Source organism: Sminthopsis crassicaudata, chromosome 1, assembly GCF_048593235.1.
Source record: "Sminthopsis crassicaudata isolate SCR6 chromosome 1, ASM4859323v1, whole genome shotgun sequence".
NCBI classification, from domain to species: Eukaryota; Metazoa; Chordata; class Mammalia; order Dasyuromorphia; family Dasyuridae; genus Sminthopsis; species Sminthopsis crassicaudata.
In genome coordinates, this window is record NC_133617.1 from 250493879 (window position 1) to 250512531 (window position 18653).

General features: G+C 34.8%; 1 protein-coding gene and 1 long non-coding RNA gene across 25 annotated transcripts in view; one reads left to right on the forward strand and one right to left on the reverse strand.

The window, feature by feature from the left end:
* DTNA (dystrobrevin alpha) overlaps window positions 1–18653 on the forward strand; it is a 329968-nt gene that overhangs the window by 93339 nt on the left and 217976 nt on the right. The window lies entirely within an intron of this gene.
* LOC141548732 (uncharacterized) lies at window positions 276–8321 on the reverse strand. The gene is made up of 2 exons (XR_012484043.1): window positions 8122–8321; window positions 276–1181 (listed from the first exon to the last, which is right to left on the reverse strand). It is a non-coding gene; the product is annotated as an uncharacterized LOC141548732 (long non-coding RNA).

Genomic DNA, 18653 nt, shown 5'->3' on the forward strand with positions numbered 1-18653 from the left:
TCTTACTAACAGTGCAGACTTGTTATTGTTACAAATATTAACATGAGTCAGTTTAGAATTTGCAAAAAAGCATTGCCAGATATGGTTTTATGTTGTTACTAGTTTTGTAGTTTGACATTTAGCACAACTCAATCTAATATGAAGACTCCCTCTTCAGTGATCTCCTATTTAGGATGTCATTCATCCCAACATTCATATTTAAATACAGAACCTTTTGATTTCTTCGATTATGCATCTTCTCTCCACAAATGAATGATCAGACATCCTTCTGTTAGTTATGGCTGTTGCTACCAAAGATACTTTATTAGCAGGCATACTATTTAGCAAGACCGCATTTGCTCTAATGAATACCTGATGTGTCATGAAATGTCTATCCTCTTTGACAAGTAAATACTTCATCATTGTTCTAGCATTTCCAGTCTGCAGTAGTTCCTTGGTACTAATGAAGCTTTTAACTTAATCATTTTTGCTCTTCACTAGGTTATTTGTGAGTGCAAGTGCCTGGCTTCTTTCTTTTTTCTTTTTTTTTTTATTATTTATGGAGACTTTTCTTTTTACCCTCTTCCTCAGAGGTCAGCACGGTTGCTCAACTGTCAATTTTAGTACATTTACATCTCAAAAGGACATGGTGTTCCTATTGCCATTGGAAACAGACAAAAAAAGTCTGTGGGAGGAATGAGTGCTGAACCTTTAACATCCAGTGTGGAATGCTTTCAGAGAATAAATAAATGGCTTGATCATTTGACTTACTGAGGCCATTAACAAGACTGGGAAAATCTTCTAGCATGCACAATGAAGAGACAGAACCAGTCATCATGGTCAGGAGTAGGTTTCCAATCTTGGTCATATGATTTGAGGAGTTCCAAAATTCTCAACTACAAAAGCATATCCCTTTAGGTTTGTTTCTCTTAGGTGCTTCCAAAATCCTTTAAAATTCACATTGGTAGAGATATTCCTTTGGGTTAAGGAACTGTATCTTTGGTTAAAAAGTAAATATGTTACCTGGGTAGTATTACATGTGTACATGTATGTCTTACTAGGATGGCATAAACCCTGACTGGTAGATTTTTGTGAGGGAGAACAGCTAGAAATCCAAATCGTGGGTTAGGAAGAATAGGCACACATTGAAAACTGCAGGCTACCTGGAATGTTTCTGTATCCATGGGAAGTGAACTCTGACACTGAAAGAGAAGAAATGAGTGACTAAGACAAACTTGTTAGGTTTTTTTTTTTTTTTTTTTTTTTTTTTTTTAACAGAGCAGATATCACATCAGCCATGATAGCAACCTCATTATATAGGATGATCATATAATCAGTGAATCAATAAGCATTTATTAAGCACTTGATATTTACCAAGAACTCTGCCAAATAAAAGGTATGTAAAGAGATGATCAAACGAAACACTGAATTTGTAGTTATAGCAGTTTCATTAAGTCAACTTCTACTACTCCCTACTTGTTTGACCTGAGCTTTACCCTCTGGGCTTTATTTCCCTCTCTGCAAAGGGAAAGGGTTGGAATAAAAATTTCTGGGGTCCCTGCTAGATCTGAATCTTTTAAGCCTATATCAATACCATGTAAGATGAGCTGTATATTACAAGGCAATATTACTAGTAGGAAGAAATCATTTAGCTTGTTTAGTGGTCCCAAGCTGTACTGAGAGCTTATTTTAAAGTTTTAAGGGGGGAGGGAAGGAGGGTGCAGCATAGAGGGCTTTAGAATAAGAAAAACTTGGGTTCAAAATATAACCCACTCAAACTTTGTGTTTATTGTAGTGCCTCATACAACTCTTTAAGACTTTTAAGTTGCAGAATAGTTGCAGATCTGGATTGATGGAAGGAGTGGGAGATTTGGTACATGGATGAAATAACAGGTCTGGACAAAAACAAAACAAAAATATCTTACAATTATGCTATAAGGATGGACAAACCTGACTGATTCATTAAATGCAAATAGCAGTCATTTCTTCTTTGCCCAGAAATCCGGAAGGCCTTCATTCATTTATTTACTAAGAATTTTTTTTTTGGTGGGGGAACTAGGTGAAAGAGATTCTTTGCATCAATTGCTACCTAGCCTTAATAACTGAATGGGTACAGCCTTAGTCTGAGACTTGTTGAAGACCTTAGCTTAAAAAGACCTAAGTCTCTTATTTCATCCAGGGCCATCTCCAGTCTTGATCTATATTTTGCCATTAGACTCAGATAGTTCTGAAGGAAAAAGTGAAGGAGGTAACCTTGCTCAGCCTTCCTTCCCTCAAATCCAATTCACTTGCATGTCATGGTATCATCCCCCCCCATGTCATGATCCTCTTCGAGAGCAAAGAATAAACAACATAACATGGGTGCATATTATGAAACAAAAAGAATTACCTCAGAAGAGTATAAATTTACAGTCATATAACAGGCATCTGTCAACAAGCATTTACTAAGTGCCTACTATGTGCCAGGCTAAGCTTGGAAGATACAAAGATAGGAGATAATCTAGTCTCTGAGCTTGAAAGTTCTATAAAAGACATCATTATGTATGATCACAGAAGACAAAATGGACTCACTGATCATGTGATAAGAGCAAGGATGGCCCAACTCTTACAACAATATTCACAAAACCCATGAGGAAAATAGTTTTTCTTTATGAAGAATTTACGGGAAGGAAAAGTCACACACTGTGAAATGGCATGGACTATTAAGGAGTAGATTTCAATCCTGATGAAATCACATTCTTTGTGGCAACAAAGTACATAGCCATGGAGCATCCTAAGACTATTTTCCCACTTTCATGATCAAGAGATATATTTATGCATGTGTATGTGTATATGAACACACGCATATCTCTTTAAATATATGTATATCTGCATACATATATGTATGTATGAATATATTATATCTATACATACACATATATACATGTATTATATACATATTTATGGTCATTAATGTGGGAAGAGTAGGGAAAAGTAAAATGCATTTAAGTTAAATAACTTCACTGAAATAACAAAGTTAAGGCAGTTCCTAAATTAAATAAGATTGCAGAAAAAAGCCAGCTAGATGGCCAATTATACTATTGTGTGATACTATCAAAGGGCAGTGATCAAATAGAAATAAGAGAAAAGACAAAGTGATAATAAGGAAGAGGTGGCATTGAAATACCAAGATGGTATTGGGAGAGATAAATAAATGATATTTTTAGATGAGTAACTAGAATAGAAAAAATTCATGAGAAAGAAATAATGTTGAACTTCAAAGTGCTTTGTGGCCACTCAATATAAAGTCTTAAAGATGAAGCTCATTTGAATTTAAGGAATTTGTTGGGTTAAGGGAGAGGATATGTGGAATGAAAGTGAATGAGGAAAAGTACTTTCACTTTGGATTTGAATTCAATGCTTTGAATTTGAAAAAAGAAAGTAAGAAACATTAAGAGAATGAAGCTATTTTCTTTTTTCATCATTATTAAAATTTATTTATTTAAAAATTTATTTAAAATAGATTAAGAAAAAAGAAAATAGAAAAGGAATATAAAACAAAAGAGAACACTGTTATATGCCCAGCAGAACATCAGGAAGGATTCAAAATATATAACAGCAAATTACCAGATCGAGAAAGTATATTTATATTAGTAGAAGAAATTATATTCATTAATGCCCATTAATTCTATTCAACTAATATTTAGCAAGTGCCTGTACAAGATAAATGTGGTGACCTCAAGGAGTTTGTGTTTAAATAGCGCAATAAAAAGACCCCATATAAGATAGATAGAAAGGGCAAAGGGAAGATCCAAATAAAATGATTTAGGGAAATTTGAGGATAGGGAAAACAATAAAAAGGATGGGAGAGAGGGGAATGCATCTGGAACACTTTATAGAGAACATGATACCTGAGCTCATATGAACTGAATACTTAAAGCATATTAGGATTCTGAATATATACCTAATTTTAGATGAGGAGGGAGTTCAGTCTTGTCATGGATAATGGTTTATATGGATACCAACAAGGGAAATGAAATTTTGAGCTCAAGGAATAGCTAAATGTCCAATTTGGCTATGGCAGAGAATATATTAATCAGAATAGCATCAAATAAGGATGAAAAAGGTAGACTGGAGCTAGATTTTGAAGACCATAGATGCCAAACCAAGGAATTTAACCTAAAAACAATAGAAAACCACTGAAAGCTTTTGAACAGGGAGGAATTTTTTTAAATTTTATAACCATAACTTTTTTTGACAGTACATAGCCATGGTTAATTTTTTAAAACATTATCCCTTGCACTCTCTTCTGTTCTGAATTTTCCCCTTTCCCTCTACCCCCTCCCCTAGATGGCAGGCAGTCCCATACATGTTAAATATGTTATAGTATATCCTAGATACAATATATGTGTGCAGAAACGAATTTATTGTTGCACAGGAGGAATTGGATTCAGAAGGTAAAAATAACCTGGGAAGAAAAGCAAAAATGCAAACAGTTTACACTCATTTCCCAGTGTTCCTTCTCTGGGTATAGCTGATTCTGTCCATCATTGATCAATTGGAACTGAATTAGATCTTTGTTGAAGACATCCACTTCCATCATAATATATCCTCATACAGTATTGTTGTTGAAGTGTATAATGATCTCTTGGTTCTGCTCATTTCACTCAGCATCAGTTCATGTAAGTCTCCCCAAGCCACTCTGTATTCATCCTGCTGGTCATTTCTTACAGAACAATAATATTCCATAACATTCAGATAACATAATTTACCCAATCATTCTCCAATTGATAGGCATCCATTCATTTTCCAGTTTCTAGCTACTACAAAAAGGGCAGTCACATTTTGGCACATATAGGTCCCTTTCCCTTCTTTAGTATTTCTTTGGGATATAAGCCCAGTAGTAGCACTGCTGGATTAAAGGGTATGCACAGTTTGATACCTTTTGGGGCAAATTCCATATTGCTCTCCAGAATGGTTGAATTCTTTCACAACTCCACCAACAATGCATCAGTGTCCCAGTTTTCCCACAGCCCCTCCAATATTCATCATTATTTTTTCCTGTTATTTTAGACAATCTGACAGGTGTGTAGTGGTATCTCAGAGTTGTCTTAATTTTCATTTCTCTGATCAATAGTGATTTGGAACACTCTTTCATATGAGTGGAAATAGTTTCAATTTCATCATCTGAAAATTGTATGTTTATATCCTTTGACCATTTATCAATTGGAGAATGGCTTGATTTCTTATAAATTAGAGTCAGTTCTCTATATATATTTGGAAATGAGACCTTTATCAGAACCTTTAACTGTAAAAATGTTTTCCTAGTTTGTTACTTCCCTTCAAATCTTGTTTGCATTAGTTTTGTTTAATTTGATGTAATCAAAATTTTCTATTTTGCGATCAATAATGATCTCTAGTTCTCCTTTGGGCACAAATCCCTTCCTCCTCCACAAGTCTGAGAGGTAAACTATCCTATGTTCGTCTAATTTATTTATGATCTCGTTCTTTATGCCTAAATCATGGACCCATTTTGATCTTATCTTGGTATGTGGTGTTAAGTGTGGGTCCATGCCTAATTTCACCCATAATAATTTCCAGGTTTCCCAGCAGTTTTTGTCAAATAATGAATTCTTATCCCAAAAGTTGGGATCTTTGGGTTTGTCAAACACTAGATAGCTGTAGTTATTCACTATTTTGTCCTGTGAACCTAACCTATTCCACTGATCAACTAGTCTATTTCTTAGCCAATATCAAATAGTTTTGGTGACTGCTGCTTTATAATATAGTTTTAGATCAGGTACAGCTATGCCACCTTCATTTGACTTTTTTTCATTAATTTCCTTGAAATTCTCGACCTTTTGTTTTTCCATAATGAATTGTGTTGTTATTTTTTCTAGGTCATTAAAATAGTTTCTTGGGTGTCTGATGGGTATAGCACTAAATAAATATATTAGGTTGGGGATTATTGCCATCTTTATTATATTCACTCAGCCTATCCAAGAGCACTTTATGTCTTTCCAATTATTTAAATCTGACTTTATTTTTTGGTACGTGTTTTATAATTTTGCTCATATAATTCCTGACTTTACTTTGGTAGATTGATTCCCAAATATTTTATACTATTAACAGTTATTTTGAATGGAATTTCTCTTTGTATCTCTTGCTGTTGGATTTTGTTGGTGATGTATAAAAATGCTGAGGATTTATGTGGATTTATTTTGTATCCTGCAACTTTGATAAAGGTGTGGATTATTTCTAATAGCTTTTTAGTAGAATCTCTGGGGTTCTCTAAGTATACCATCATATCATCCGCAAAGAGTGATAGTTTGGTTTCCTCATTACCTACTCTAATTCCTTTAATTTCTTTCTTGACTCTTATTGCTGAGGCTAGCATTTCTAACAATATTGAATAGTAATGGTGATAGTGAGCAACCTTGTTTCACTCCTGATCTAACTGGGAAAGGTTCCAGTTTATCCCCATTACATATGGTGCTTATTGACAGTTTTAAAAATATGCTCCTGATTTTTTAAAGAAATAGTCCATTTATTCCTATACTCTCAAGGTATAGGGAGAAAATGTGACTATATGTGCCTGTTGGAATAATTATTTTGGCAGATAAATGAATTGGAGAAGGAAGAGACTGGGAGCAAGCAATTTAGTTGTGGATAGTACTAGAGTAGTCTGTAAGAAAGATGTTAATGGCCTAAACTATAGTAGTATCAATGTTATCAAAGAGAGAAAGCATCTAAAATGTATTATAATGGATCTGTGGAATCCAAGGATTCTAGTAATTTATTGAATGAAGAACCAGAAGTGGTGACAAACAAAAAAGATGATGCTGAAGTTATGAATCTAGATGATTGGATATGATTAAATACTTCTATCCTTACATAATGGTTTAAAAATTAATGTAGATCTTCTTAGGATCTAGATATCTAAATGTCACTCATTGATATCGAAAATAGCCTTCACTGAATTTTCTTCTGGTATCTCAAATTCAACATGTCCAAAATCAAACTCATTAAGGAGCAAAGAATTTCAAGTTAGAAGAAGATTTAGAGACTGTCTGGCCTCATCCTTCAAGAGACAACTGAGGACCAGAGGTAAAATGGACCCCAGATGTCCAAAATCATACAGATGGTAAATTTCCACTCCTCTTTCCCTAAACCTCTTTCCTCTTCTGATTTTGCTGTTTCTATTCATAACAATATTATTCTCCCAGCCTCCCAAACTCAAAACTTATTTTTGTCCTAACTCAAAGACCCAGTAATTCTATATGATTGGTTGATTCTTCCATATTCTTGAATCTATCCCCTTTCCAAACCCATGATCAATAATTACAATATAATGAAGGAAAACAACACCCAAAAAGAAGCTGAAAAGTTGGGAGAGGAGAACTACCTTGTACAAAGTAATAATGGAAAATGCAAAAGGATGCTGATTGGATGGAAAATGAAAAGATCATTGGCCTGGGCTCTTTCTATAAATGAATGATTTGAGAGAAGATCATTAATCAGCCCTCTAATTAGAAGAATAGAAGTATGAATTGTTGTTTGCAGTCATTACCAACTCTTCAAGAGTCTATTTGGGGTTTTACCATCTCTTTCTCAGACTCACTTTACAGATGAGGATATAAGGCAAGCAGGGTTAAGTATCACATAGTTAATAAGTGGCTGAAGCTATATTTGAACTCATGAAGTTGAGTCTTTCTAACTTCAGGCCTGGCACTCTACCTACTATACCGCTTAGCTGGGATTTATTAGGCATTTAATAATTGCTTCTTAATTTATTGATTCTGAACTTGACATGATGGAATAATATTTGAAATGCATCATATAAAAGGAAACTTAAATACCTAATAATTATTATGGCAGAACACAAAATAGGAGATCAATACAAAAAGGCTTTCTATACCATAAAATGTGCTAAAGTTTATACTTCAATGACATTGCTTTTAATTATTTAGGCATGAGACATAATTGGAGATTCATTACTTACTGAGAAAAAGGAGGAGTTTAAAGTACATAGCTTCTACATCTCTATCCTAAACACAAATCTTTCTCAGATGAATTTTTCCCTCCTTCAAATAAATGGAATTCTGTAGAGGTTTTCCATGCTCCATTTTAATAGTATATATGAGTTGTATCACCCAAGCTTACCTGTTTTTAGTACAATTAATCATCTGCTTCCTGGCATATAAGTTCAGCCTTCATAATCTCTTACATAATGACAAAAAAAAATTCTGCCAGGTCAGTACTGTCTCCTCATTAAAACCCTGACATTCTCTCTTTCAACCCTTTCTTCAATATCTCAGGCTCAAGCTTCATGTGTCCTGACTGTAAAGTGTTGTGGTTGCCTAGTAACCAAAGGGAAATGTGTCAGAGAGCAAGAGAAGCTTTAGATGAAGAAGGCCTTGACAGTTTCAGGTAGGCTACAGAGTCCTCAGGTAGCTATGAACCAGGCGGTCCAGATACTTTTTAATGAGCTATCAGGTCAGTAGTTCTCAGAAGTTGCACATACAACTATCAAAATGGCAACAGGAATTTAACATAATTTTATCCTGGATTCTGGAGAAGAACTCCAAAAGAAAAAAGCCAAAGAGAAGTCAAGAAATTAAGTCAGTGATTTGTATGAAACTTTTTTTTTTTTTTTTTTTTTTTTACTTTGGGCATTGATTCAATGACAGATTTGGTTACATAGGAAAAACCATTGACAAGTTCTAGAAAGTTCAGAATTGAATTGGGAACCATTCAGGGTCCACCCATTCTGAGTTAGGCAGGGAAATGAAAGTTGGAAGAGGATAGAACCCCAGGAGGACAAAAGGACAAAACAAACGGAGAGAGGAGCCAAAAGAAAACAAGCCCAAAGGACCAACACTGCTCTATCTCTCCACTACATAGACAAATGTCCAAGGGAAGAAGACAGTAGATATGGTGACAAATAGTCAGCAGTACATATAATCTCAAAGGGCTTTTCCAGATGCCTTTTTAAGTCTTATTGTTCAGTCTCGCTAGTGGAAAAAAAGTTTTCAGTATTTACTCCATTTCTACCTTTCTCAAGTTGAGCATATAAAGAGCCTGAAGCTTATTTTTTTTAAATCCTTTCTGAAGGATTCTAATGGAGGAAAGAAAGATTAGTAAACATTAGACTATGACTAACAAGTAATAAAAGAAATATCCTTTCTGAAGAGATAGCAATGAAATATTCTCCTATATAATATAAAGACAATAGCACTTTTTAAAAACAAGCTTTTATTTAACATACAATAATGCTTATTTTTAAACAATTCAATCATATTGCATATATGGAAAGTAAAGTGATACAGTTCCTATATACTTTAAGGATTTTTTAAAAAGTTTTAAGAACATAGACTTCATCCAAAGAACTATCTCTAAGAGGTCTCTGCTAAAACACACTCATGGAATTTGAAAGTTTCACAAATTAAAATCTTTCAAGTCATTATCACATTATCAAGGGCTGCTATGTAGGCACATTTTGAAGTAGATGAAGAGAAGGGTTGATATCCAGAAGCATGAATACTGCAAAAAGAAGGTAAGCCCAGGTATGAGCCTTGATAAATGACTTTTTTGGAATCGGAGGAACCAGGAAGTCGCTGGATGTCTGGACCAGCTGAATTCTCCTTAGGTAGGAATTCATTACTGGGGAGCTCATCATACTGGTGCCACACAGTGTGGATATTCCATCAACTTTGACTCTAATGAAACTCAGAACTCCTGAGTTAAAGCAATCCACAACCTCAGCCTCTCAGCAGCACAAACTACTGCACCTGGACAATTCTGGTATCACATCAAGCTCTTCCCAAATCTTACATCCATATACCCTGCTATAATCATATAAAAATAATAAACAACTTTTTATAATCCAGTAAACTTTACTCTTTCCCCTAACAATTCAGAGGTAGATGGTGCACATTATGCCCCCTCTCACATTCTATGTTTCATCCAAATTGGCCTGGTTGCTATTTTCTTTATATAACATTGTCCTGTCTCGAGGCTTTTGCACATTACTTGTCTAGCAAAAAGGAGACATGCTACGGGCTACTAAATAATGATCCTTTCATTTTCCTTTTCCCTCTCACAGAGAGAGGTTCAGTACTGAGAAATTCTGATCATCCAAATGAAGGGCCAAGTCCCTTTCCTCTTATTCTTTGGCTCTTTACACCCCACCTCAGAGCTCTGTGGAAAATTACTTAAAAAATTGGTTTGGTTCATGTCTGGGTCTTCCCTAAATGGAGGAGTAAAAATGTACTCGATATACAATGTAGCTCTGAATTATAGCCATTTATTTCTCTACAAAAAATACTAAATGCAAAGATTCATAAGCTCAGATTGAACAGAAAGAAACAATAACTTGTACTACTATCAAATTCTCCATCGGTTGAGACTTGCTCATCTGAACATTAAGCATTTTATAAAATAGCAAAATAACCATTTCACATTTCATCTTACTATAACTAGTCAAATATTTGCCTTATATTTTGACAAGGTAGATTAAAAATTAGCCAATTAATAATCAGTATTTGTTGAGTGCTTACAATTTATCAAACATTATGCTTATTAGACTTATTCTTCAGGCAGTGATCATCTTCTCCAAGAAGTGCTATAGTAGATATATTTAAAGCACCTTGTTGAACTCCTAAGATCTAAGGTCTAGAAATGTCCATCTCAGGATCACTGCTCTATCACCTATGATTAGGCAAAGAAATACAATACAATACAATACAGATGAGGCCTTCAGAAGACTAAATTCCGTTTCAGAACTCCTCTAAGCCCACACATGTGCTTTAACTTACATGTATTTTAACTGTGTTGTTTTCTTAGTTTGCTGTTTCTGCTAGAGTGGGAAGAAGGAACCAGATCCTCCCTACTTCTCCCAGGAAAAGGTTCAAAGAATCATGCTATATTCAGCAAATGGGAAGAGAAAAGAGACAGAGCAGTTTCATTACTTTTTAAACACCCACTGAGTCACCACAGAGCTTCCTAATCAGTTGCTAATAATGAGGTTTATTTATTATCTCAAAGAACCATGCACATTATCCATAAAGTTTCCAAGAGTCCCAGGAATCTGACAGAAGAACTCTGGGAAAAACTTCTTTGAATGGTTCCTTCAGGTCTTTGTCCAGCATGCTCCAAGAGATGCAAATGCTGAGATACTTAGAATAATCCCTTCCATCTCCACCTCAGAGAATACCTAGCCATCCTCAAATTTTCAGTTAAGTGCGACCACTGAAATGAAGCTTTTCCTCATTTTCCCCAGTTGCCAACATGTCCCCTTAAGTTGTGCTCTGTGTGTGTGTTTCTCTTCTCTTTGTGTGTCACTGTCTCTATCAATCTGTCTTTCTACACATGTGTATGTTTATATAATAAATACATATTTAATTGATCTGTGTATATATTTTCCACAGTAACCTCAAATGAATTCCTTGAAGGAAAGAGTGTTTGATTTTCCAGTTTTTTTTCATATTCTAAGATCTTAGAATAGATTTTTGTACATAATAGATCATTCAGACAATAAACATTTGTTAAGCTCCTACTGTGTACTATGCTCTAAGCCAAGAATTTGAGATACAAAGAAAGGCAAACTACAATCCCTTCACTCTCAGGACTCACAATCTAAAAGGGAAGAATACATAAAAAGTAGTTGTATGATGAAATCCATAGGAGCACAATCAGTCTCCACTATCGACCATCTATCATTTCCAAACAGAAGGGGGTATTGAGGAAGCTGGAGTTTCAAAGACTATCTTTCAAGATGACAAAATCCCAGAAGGCATGATAAATAATAATGAGTTTTTAATCAATGCTTGACAAATAAATAATTTGAGGAAATATTAGTCCTCTTCCCTCCCTCCCAATAGATAGAGCATCTGAAGCTCAGCCTAAATCACACAGATTCCTCATAACCTGGTTATGTCATGTCCTTCTGTACTCTACTTAGGAATAATAGAGAAGTAGAAAGCTGTTTACTGTCATTTATATAGTATCTGTGTTTATTGTCATTTATATAACATTCCTCCTTCTCTGTATTGAATAAAGCCAGTTCCTTTCATTTTTTCTGATGGGGCTGATTTTCCAGTGATTTTCCTTGCTTGCCTTTGGACTTTCTCCAGGTTCTCCCCTACACATTTCAGTTGTGGGGCACTAAATTGGATGAAGTATTCTATAAAAAAAAGTAAAAAAATAAAAGCCTGACCAATGCTAATTATCAAGGAAAGATTACCTCGAAGTTTGGAGCCAGGCTACAATGGTTCCAATTAACTCCCAAAGTGCCAATTAATTCTCCCAGGACTGGAGGCGCTGTCTCAGATTGAAAGCATTTACTGAAAGCAGGTGTTCAATGCAAACATACAGAAGCATTCTGTCTGTATGTCTGGCTTGTGTACATGATGAGCTACTCCATAGAAAAGTTACTTAAATACAAAAATTAACCTCTTTAAATTCATTAAACTTTTTATATTATACTGATTGAAATTTCAAACATTACCTTGTCCTTTTTTACTTAATATTCAAACTTGTGCTCTTTTATGTAGCTCATTAGTATTCTTTTTTACTGCCTTTCTTAATAATTTTAGCAAATTTTATCCTGAACCTCTTTTCCCTCCTCTATATCCCTTCTAGTGATTTTCATGATTCCCTCCCCTAATTCTGCTACTTCATTCTGTCAACCTTCTTGACACCTATGGTTCTTGCCTTTAATTTTTCCTCCAGCTGGTCCCAGTTCCACTTTGAGCACCGTTGCATCAATTATTAACATTTATTGTGTGCCCACTGGATAAAAGGCTCTGGATTTTCAATCTCTCTTCAATCTGTATAACCTTCCATACACACTTCATTCACCAAGCAGTTAGTGTCCCTACAGGGGGCCATTTCCAGTCAATCTAATTTTTATTTTGCCACTGGACCTAAATGTCTCTGGAGGAGAAAATAAAGCTGGTGACTTTGTACAGCCCTCCCTCACTTCATTACAATTCACTTGCTAGTCTCGATATTATCTTCCAGATGTCTAGGTCCTCTTCAAGAAGAAAGGACAATGAATAATGAGTGCCCCTAAAACTCCACTTAGTTATTCCTTTCCCATAGGAATATTAGAGAGGAAAGCAATGATTCAGTCCACTACTTATTCATATTTTAAACCCTAGAGCTACGAATCCCTTCAGGAGCATCAGGAATTCTCTTTTGAGAATCACCAGGAAATGTAAAGTTTTCAGATTAATTCCCTATGTCAGAAGCCAAGCAAAAGATAATTCCACATAAAAGAGTGTAACCTTCAAGTGGGGTACAAAACCAACTTTGTCATGTAAGGCCTCTACTATTTTGGGGGGAAAACGTGTAGCCTGAATTTATTATGTAGATAATGAAAAAAGTTAAATCCTGTATTGACTTTTTATTTCACTCTTTATCTCTTATCTCCCCACCCAGAAGATAAATCCCCCAAAGGCAATAACTGAACTCTCTTTTAAGATTTGGAATTGTTCAATCTTTTCAGTTGTGCCCAGCTCTTCCTGACCACATTTGGGGTTTTCTTGACAAAGAGTGATTTGTTATTTCCTTCTCTAGCTCATTTTATAGATGAGGAAACTGAAACAAATGGAATGAAGCTAACTTGCCTAGGATCACACAACTAGTAAGTGTCTGAGGCTGGATTTGAATTCATTTCTTCCTAATTCCAGGTCTAGCATAATATCCATTATACCACCTAGATGCCTAGATACCTCTCTCTGGGGTTCATTTGTTATTTGCAGGACAATATCTAGAAAAAAATATTGTCACGGAGATGAGGCTTAATAAATATTCACTGATTTAAATTTTTTAGACTAGAAGAGACCCTCCCAAAAAAAAATCTTCTTTTGGTAGTTTTTCCACTGATAGTTAAATAAATTGAGATCTGAAGAATTTTGTACTTGCCCAAGCCCACAAACTAGTCAGTAGTGAAGCAGGAAAGAAAAAAAAAAAGATTAGAACCCAATTTTCTTCATTCCTTAATTCCTAATCCTAAATATCTCACTGTAGTTTTTACTACACTCAAGTAACTTATTATATAGTTTGTAACAGACAAGTATGGATTATTATTAAATATAAGTAAAGTGCTGAATGTGGAATCAGGCAGACTCATCTTTATCAGTTCAAATCTAGCCTCAGACACTTAGAGCTGTGTGATCCTGGGTAAGATATTTAACCCCATTTGATACAGTTTCCTATTTGTAAATGAGCCAGAAAAAGAAAATGGCCAACTACTCTTAGTACCTTTGTCCAAAAAAAACAAAACAAAACCCAAAAGGGGTCATAAAATCAGATACACATAAACATTAATGGTTAGTTTAAAGCAATGTTTCCCTAACTGATACTATATTAAACATTCCAATTCATACACTATCTTTATTTTTTTCTTTAAAGATACAATATTTTTTAAAGAAAAAAACCATATACACAAATGATTTGTCTGACTTAATGATCACAGTATTACTGTCTTGAACAAGGCAAGTTATTTTTCTTTCCAATGGGCTTTGAGATGATGGAATAATTTTTAATTTTTTTTTAATACTTCATTATATATTTTCCTTATGTTACATACTATGACTATACAAGTTGTGCAGTTATTCTGTAGAGTTCTGTGGCCTGATAGCTAAACTCAGAGCCAGTTAAGAAGAAAACATTTAGGGAAAATCTGGTACAGAAGGTTCAGAAACAGAGAAAATGAACACTTCTAATGACAGAGTCTTAGGAATTTGTTTGTTCTCTTGGCCTTGAAAAAAGATTGGGTTTCCAGAAATGTCTTTTTCTACCTCTGGCTGAGAAAGAATACATTGATCTAAATAAAGACATTACCATGGCAATAAAGGCAGAAAGCCCATCTATCTGAGTGTTCAGGATGTGGAGCTGTCACAGAAGGTGATGCAAAGGTTACATTTGGTGTAGAACATGGCGGCTTGCCAGTAGAATGTACCACCGAGCTCAAATCACAAGCTTCCTCTGCTCCCTCAATGTGATATTAATGTAATAATTGAATTTAAATAAGCTCTCACTAACCTTAAATAGGTTTGGGGATCATTTACTTTATGAATTACTTGATCCTTCATCTAGCCAAGCATTTTTTTCTTAGTTTGTTTTCACTTTGGTGCTTGTATATTCTGACAAATATAACTAGAGATTATTTTACCTGGGGATAAAACAGTTCAGAGAATGTATGGAAGAGAGCATTCTCCATTTAGAAAAGTTTGATAAGTAGGAGGCAGAGGTCAATCTTATTGCAGGCCCAGTCAAATTGGAAAAAGGGATGGTAAGATTAGGTACCAGAAGAGGCTGTTATATCAGTAGGACTCTAGGCCTGGGGACTTGAGAAGAGAAGAAGTCATTCGCTTTATGTAATACATACTGATGTAGAGCCATAAGTGGAAAAGTACCACCCTTTGGGGAAAGTACTGTACCCTCAATAAATTTTTAGCGCCATGAAGAAAAGGCTGAGTTTTCCCCATTCTAATTACAACTACATATTCTAGTTTTGTTATGAGGTGAAATATTTTTTTCTAATCATTCTTAACATTTTTTTCTCTACCAATAGCAGGTGCACCCTAGTGGCAACACCAAATGTTCTTTTTCTCCCACAAGTGGCAATGTCTCCCTCTCCAAATGATACCAATCTATTATTTGAAAGTTGAAATACTGAGCATGTGGCATGCTTCGTAGAGGATGCCAAACTAGAAACTGGAATAAAGAATTATAGAGGAAAGATTTGGAATTTTAAATGACCTTGACATCTATAGAAGCTGCCTGCTATAATGGAAAGATCTGTGGAATGGGAGTCAGGAAAACCAGATTTGCTTTGTAACTGGCTACTGACTCGGTATGTGATTTTGAACAAGACAACTTCTCTGGTCCTTGTGAATAAGGCAGTAGGTGATTTTAAAGGTCCTTTTTTAGTATTAACACTTTGCAAAAATAATGTGTTCTATTGCACAATAAGGCAATAGTTAAAAATAGTTAAAAAAAAGAGGCAGATTATAACATATTGATGGAGGGGGGGAAAGTCAATATTGGGAATAGATTTCTTGGAAATTAATATCAGAAAAAGTTCAGGATTCATAATAGTACTGATGTGGAAAGATGTAACCATTAATCACCATAATCAGCTAACTAACATTTCATTAATAAGTCAATCAACAAGCGTTTACTATATGCCATATACTATGCTAAACACTAAGACAACAAAGAAGGCAAAAAAAATTCGTTCCTGGCTACAAGAGACATATGTTTCACCCTAACATATTAATAGTAAGGTAGCATGAAGAAATGACAAAGCACATCCTGCTGCTGGTTCTGTTTCCATTTTACATGTATATAATTTGAAAAGGATCCAAAGCAATATATAGAAGTATAGCAAATGGAATGGGAAAAAAGAAACCTTAAAGCAACATGAGCTTTTAATTAAGAGAGCTTAAGGGTGTTTTAATAACTTTTCTAATGTTTGAAATTTTATTTTTTGGAAGGTGGCCTTTACTGAGGATAGAACAAGAAGAAATGGACTCAGTTTGAAAGAGAAGAGATAGAGAGAATCATAAGATTGCCTAATAGCAAATGCTCATCAAAAATGGGATGGCTTATAGTTTGTCAGTATTTTTTGAGTGTTTTCAAGAGTTAGATGGTTTTTGATATGATTCAGATATCTTAAACTACTCACATTGAAAGAATCAAGAAAACTTCAGTCTTCCAAACTTGTCATTTGCACTTGAAAAGTTTTCACAAGCATCTATAATATAAGCTAAGCCATTACAAGAATGCAGCATGTGGTAGTGTCTGAAAAAGAATAGCTTCTTAATTGTGAGTTATATTATTTTATTAAAGTTCAACTGCCTTTTTTGGGTAGATTTTATTTATTTCAAGATGGTAATCTTTTTTTTAAATGTTTTGCCAATTACTTTATTAGAGTATTATAAATAATGCACATTATGAAAATATCTGAACAAAGAACTAGTTTTAGCATGGTATTAACCTTATAAGCATACACTTACTTAGCAGGTCCTCCAGTTTGTTGGTACACTAGTAATTTAGCTGTAAGAATTTTACAAGTCCAAAGTTCATTTTTATCTTTCCATTACTAAACAAATTTTTTAAATAGTTTTTATTTACCAGATATTTGCATGGGTAATTTTACAACATTGACAATTGCCAAACCATTTGTTCCAATTTTTCCCCTCCTCTCCCCCCCCACCCCCCTTGCCGCAGATGGCAGGTCGACCAATACATGTTAAATATGTTAGAGTATAAATTAAATACAATATATGTATACATGACCAAACAACTAAATTCTTACAGCTAAATTACTAACTAAACTACAAGTATCAGACTTTGAAATAGTGTATATTTAGTCTGTGAAGGAAATCCAAAATGCAGGTGGACAAAATTAGAGGGATTGGAAATAGTATGTCATAGTCATCAAGATGGTAATCTTTAAAATTTTCTTTACTTATCACAGAGCTGTCTAGATTAAGTGTTATCTTGTCCATAATCATGGATATCAATATTATCTAGTAGACATAGTAGGCAAAAATGCCGACTATATGCTAAGCTCTGGGGATACAAAAAGAGTGAAATATAGTCCTTACTCTCAGGGAACCTACAATCTAATGAGAAAGAAGACATGCAAATACACACACAAACACACACTCCTCTGTACACACACACACACACACACATATATATATATATGTACACATAAAGCAAGCTATATACAGGAAAAACAGGAAATAATTAAGAGAGGGAAGGCACTAGAATTAAGAGAGGTCGAAGAAGATTTCCAGTAAAAGATGAAATGGGGCTTAAGGCAGCCAGGGAGGTCAGTAAGTAGAGCAGAGGAAGGAAAGTATTGCAGGCATGTGGGACAGACAGTGGAAAATGTCAGGAGCCAAGAGATATATCTCAGCAACGAAGCTAGTGACACTGGATTGAAGAGTATGTGTTAGGGAATAAGGTTAGTAATGAAACAAATGACCTCTGAAGGTCTCTTTCAGCTGGACCATGTCAAGATTGCCTAAGCAAGAGTTACTGGGTTGACAATCTGAAACACTGGCATGTAAGAAATATAGTGTATGGTTCTGAAATCAAAAAAAAAAAAAGTTTTGATTTTTATCCCAATGATCCCAGTGCCTAGAAACAAGCTTGGTATGGAAATTCCAGTTGTCATGAAGTTGAGCAGTTTAAATAATTTGTAGAATTAAGAGAATTATATGAAGTACTGAAAGTTTAAAACTTCCCTTAGTGATACAATTGGTGCATATCATAGTCAAGACTTGATTGCAGAATTTCCTGACTCTTTATTAGATTGTTTTCTCATCTTGATTATAGTATGTTTTAATGCATTTTGCTAAATTATCATTTAATGTGGAAAACATTTTTTACAATAAGTGAGTGGATTTTGTATACAGAATAGTAGTACAGGGAAGCATCAATAATCAGTCTTTCTAAAATTGAAAGGGAAGCAAATCTTGAGAATCACTTAACAGACATATTACATACTCACTATGTGCACTGGGGGCAGCAAGGTGGTACATGGGCAGCTAGGTCGTAAAGTACATAGAGAGCTGACCCTGAAGTCAGAGTTCTATTCTGTGTCCACAACGCTTACTATGCTGGGTAAGTCACTTAACCCCATTAGCCTCAATTTCCTCATCCATAAA